Source organism: Ruditapes philippinarum, unplaced genomic scaffold, assembly GCF_026571515.1.
Source record: "Ruditapes philippinarum isolate M1 unplaced genomic scaffold, ASM2657151v2 ctg2423_1_1_1_1, whole genome shotgun sequence".
NCBI classification, from domain to species: Eukaryota; Metazoa; Mollusca; class Bivalvia; order Venerida; family Veneridae; genus Ruditapes; species Ruditapes philippinarum.
The window spans coordinates 67,718-72,926 of NW_026862990.1; positions in this window are offsets into that span (position 1 = coordinate 67,718).

Consider the following 5,209-nt stretch of genomic DNA (forward strand, 5'->3'; position numbering starts at 1 on the left):
AGTAATTAAACCTCATTTGTAGATTCTAGAAGATGCCACGCTAGAAGCGTTTTTTAACGGAATGAAGGAAACAAGTGCAAATCCCAGTATTCCAATGCTGTGTAAAAAGGATATCCTAATACAGGACTTTGCTAGGTCGATGATACACCGTTTGGGTGAAGTGGACGAACAAAGAGTTAAAGACCTTGACAATGCGAGGACCAAGGTAAGAACCGTTGGAAGATTATTGAAAAAGCTTCATCAGAGTAACAAAGTTCAAATCCCTCTTTCAGAATTCATTACAGGCAGAAATTTTGCAAAAGTTGTCGATGCTACCAAATGTTTGGCCTTGGTGTGCGACTCCCCACAGCTGGCCCTAACACTAGGCCATTATATCAAGCACGTTGTATTGTTAAAAGGAAGCCTAGGTATACCAACCAAAAGTGCCCAAATTGTCACTGAAGCCCGAAATTTTAAGGAACTGTACAACGCACACTGGAATAATAGGGTTTCTGCAATTGCTAAGAGAAGACAGAAGCTTAGACACATAAATAAACCAGGAAAAGTTCCACTGACATCTGACCTCTTGAAACTAAAAGAATGGATGGAAGAAGAGTTGAAGAAAATAATAACAAAGAATAACCCAACTAGAAACCAGTGGGAAAAAGCAGCACGCATGACTATTGTTAGGATCGCTATGTTCAACAAACGCCGCATTGCGGAAGTTTCGGAAATGAAAGTGTCTGACTTTCTGCAGGTGGAACAAAATGACGAACTCGACAGTGAGATTTATAATTCCCTCCATATGTCGGAGAAGATTCTTTCAAATAGGTATGTTACTAGTAAAATTTCATTTAATATAGACGAAAATATGAAAAAAAAAAGATAACATGAGACATTGTATATCATTATGTAATAAGTTAAGTTGCTATTTGAAATTAAAATGAATAATTTGCCAGCATAAATATGTCTCTTTCAAAATGAAACTGGTGGTAGTGCGAGGCAAGTCAACAAGAGGTCTAAGGAAAGTATGCATACTTTTAACACCAGACATGATCGATGCTTTGAAGTACTTGCCAAGAACACGTAAAAGCACTAGCCAACTTTTGTTTTGCAGGTGACTAAACAAGTATTCTATTATAATATCAATCATTCACAAGGGAGTATAACTCTAGAGTTTTGCTTTAATCTGAGAATGGTTTGTGTGTAGTTTATAGTCTACGTTTAAAATTTTCGATTGAATTTGAATGTATTATAGATTAAAGATACTTTCATAAACATATGAAGAAAAGTCAATTTTTAAAAGAATTATTGTTTTCCATGGATGATTTTCTGTTGTTTCATTATTTTCTATTAGGAAGAGTGATAATACCCTTATGGATGGATGCACTGCAATGAGAATGGTTACGAATGAATGTCCAGGATTGCAAGAACCCGGTCGAATTCGAACGAGGGAAAGGCGGCATTATCTGGCGACGACGGCACAGGTATATGATTTAAGGATACTTCAAAATATAAAAAAAATTAATAGTACAGAAGAGCTCCGCTTAACTGACTTAACTGGTTATCATACATGTATTTTGCAGATAATGGATATGAGAGATGATGAGTTAAAGTTACTTGCAGATCATATGGGACATTCTGAGTTGCAATACATACTGAAGTGTACCGAATGCAGATGTCAGTGCTTGAAAGAACAAACTTGCACATGCTCTGCTAGCGATAGAAGATGACAAATGTGTCTCAAACAAGTCTGAAGGTATGAACCTGAAACAATTTCATTCCTTAATGACTTTCAAGACTTCGAGGAGGAGATACAGGACAGTGAAAAATTTTCTAGCCTGGTATGTAAAAGTTTAACTAAAAACCTTTAACATAATCTGTCATAGTAAAATTGATATGTACTGGTAAACTGAAGTTAATTCTTGTTCTTTTTAGAAGCATTTCAATTTAATGAAACATAAGGTACTTTATTTTGGTGAGAAAATGCAAGCATTTCATCATAATTCATTATAAGGAAAACATTTGACATTTTATGCATTGATATTTGATTATTAAATGATTGAAGTTGCGAAGTTGTTCTATCAATTGAAACTTTTTATTTGAAGAAGCTGTTTCTGGCTAAAATTGGTGGAGTGACTGCAGTTGACCACACAAGGAAATTGAATGCAATGGAAAGGTATGTAAAAGCAACCCTGTTATTGTTGAATTTAATTCTTTTACTTGTCACTGAAATATGTTATCATTGTCAATTTTAGGATGGATGCCAACGAATATACACAAAACTTATATTTTGTAGGTGAAGATAATGCTTTTAACAGTGATTAAGAAAGTCATGTTTCATGTAGTGACAAAGAGGAACAGCAAAGTGAAGTGATTCCAATGGTTACAGTTATTTCAAAGACAATACACATTCAAAAGACAAAGAAAATTTAGGTAATAAGGAACATGCTTGTGTGTATTGCAAAGAATTTAGACAGAATATTGCAATGCATTTAACAAGACAACATGGTGAAGAATTAAAGGTTGGAAGAATACTAGCACTTCAAAAAATAACGAAGGAAAGAAAAAAACTTTGGGAAGCACTTGTTAATAAAGGAGACTTTGCCAGTAACTTCATGGTGCTAGAAAAAGGACATGGATGTATTGTTCCTAAATACCGACAATCAAAAGAAAGTACAGTAGGCAGCCTTCTACCTTGTCAATATTGCTCTGGCCTAAATAAAACGAGAGATCTTTGGAAACAGCAAAAAAATTGCAGCAAAAGGAAAGAAGATAACAAAGGTGTTAGTGTAGGTCCAATTGCAGCTGGCAAAAAGTTGCTACCAATTGTTTGCTCTAGTAAAGATTTTGAAATAAATGTGTTGAACATTATGACAGAAAGAAAAGATAAGTATGATAATGGTTTTCCCAGTTGCATTAATTGTTTTGTTAAATCCTTTTGAAATGAGCCAAGTGATGGCATTTTGTGATGATAATATTTTTGATGTAATTTACTTTCAAAACCATAATGTTAGAGTAGTTGAATTTAACCAGTTTAGAGAGTTTGAAGAGTGTAAAAGAAGCTGTCTCTGTCTAAAATTAGTGGAGTGACTGCAGTTGACCACACAAGGAATGCAATGGAAAGGTATGTAATAGCTACCCTGTTATTGATGAACTTAATTCTTTTACTTGTCACTGAAATAAACATTGTCAATTTGAGTCTTTAGTGTGAAAACAATTCTGTAGGATGGATGCCAACGAATATACATAGACTTATATTTTGTAGGTGAAGATGATGCTTATAACAGTGATTCAGAAAGTCATGTTTCATGTCATGACAAAAAGGAACAGCAAAGTGAAGTGATTCCAATGGTTACAGTTACTTCAAAGACAATAACACAGTAACACATTCAAATTACAAAGGAAATTTAGGTAATAAGGAACATGCTTGTGTGTATTGCAAAGAATTTCGACAGAATATTGCAAGGCATTTAACAAGACAACATAGTGAAGAATTAAAGGTTGGAAGAATACTAGCACTTCAAAAAAGAAGCAAAGAAAGAAGAAAACTTTGGGAAGCATTTGTTAATAAAGGAGACTTTGCCAGTAACTTCATGGTGCTAGAAAAAGGACATGGATGTCTTGTTCATAAATACTGACATTCAAAAGAAAGTACAGTAGGCAGCCTTCTATCTTGTCAATATTGCTCTGGCCTAAATAAAACGAGAGATCTTTGGAAACAGCAAAAAAAAATTGCAGCAAAAGAAAAGAAGATAACAAAGGTGTTAGTGTAGGTCCGATTGCAGCTGGCAAAAAGTTGCTACCAATTGTTTGCTCTAGTAAAGATTTTGAAATAAATGTGTTGAACATTATGACAGAAGATGCAGTGAAAAGAGCCATTCTATCAGACAAAATAATTTTGCACTTTGGAATAAGTAAATATGTTAAACAAGGAGTTGTGATAAAATATATTAGTACTATCACCAATTTATTAAGAAATGGTTTACACCTTTTTCCCTTTCATTTTTCAGTACATGTGGTAAAAGATAAGTATGATAATGGTTTTCCCAGTTGCATTAATTGTGTTGTTAAATCATTTTAAAAGCAAATTCGTTGAATTTATATCCCCCGCCGAGTACTGGTTATTATTAACACAACAACTGAAGACATAAGGCTTTATTTATATATTAATCATGGCATAAACTGTAATATTCTTTGAACTTGAAGCCTTGTACCTTCAAACAAGAAGAATTTTTAAGTTTTCACTATATACATATAAGGAAAATCAATGACCCCCTGGAGTTGGGCCAATTTTGACCCCAGGGCTAAAATTTGAACAATTTTGGTAGAGGACCTATAGGTTATATCATATACCAAATATCAAAGCTCTAGGCCTTGTACTTTCAGACAAGATTTTTTAATTTTGCATTTTTGAAACTCCTTTTCTGGCCCTGTGACCTACTTATGCAACAGACCGGAACCATTTGATCAACTTTGGCAGGGAACCACCCTAGGATCATTCCTGTAAAGTTTGGTTGCTGTGCAGTCATTTGTTTCTTAGGAGATGTTGTTTAAAGAATTTGCTGACGACGCAAGACGACGGACGGTGGGGGATCACAATAGCTCACCTAGATGTAAAAACATCTTAATCTCCAGACTTCATTGCCATTTTCAAGGCATCAAAAAGGGATCTCACAATTTTCAAATATTTTTAAATGTTATTATAACAAATACTTTTTAATTCTTCTTTAATAAAAACTAGAAATGTGTCCATAGGACACGGGTGCCCCCACCGCGCCACTGTTCTGTCAATCTTATGACTCTAGGTCAAATATTTTTTGAAAACTAAAAATCTTTTTACTAAGTAAAGGGCAAGAACTTTACAAATACTGAATAAATCCCTAAGCAAACCCCAAGTTGAAAATTGCAAATTTATACTACTGTAATTCAAGGGCAATAACTCTAACAAAACTGAAAAAAATCCACATGCAAAGTCCCAGGTTCATAGCTTCACAGTGAGGTGAATCATTATTCCTGTAATTTAGTGATGTTGATCATTATTCCTGTTAAGTTGGTCGATTCTAACTCAAGCACTCAAGGATCAAATAACAACATAATGAAACAGTTTTTACTAAGTCAAGGGAAATAACTCTACAAATACTGGATAAATCCACAAGCGAAACCCCAGGAACAAACTAAATATGCTCAGCAACTTTCCAATAAGGTTTAACGACTCTATGTCAGATCC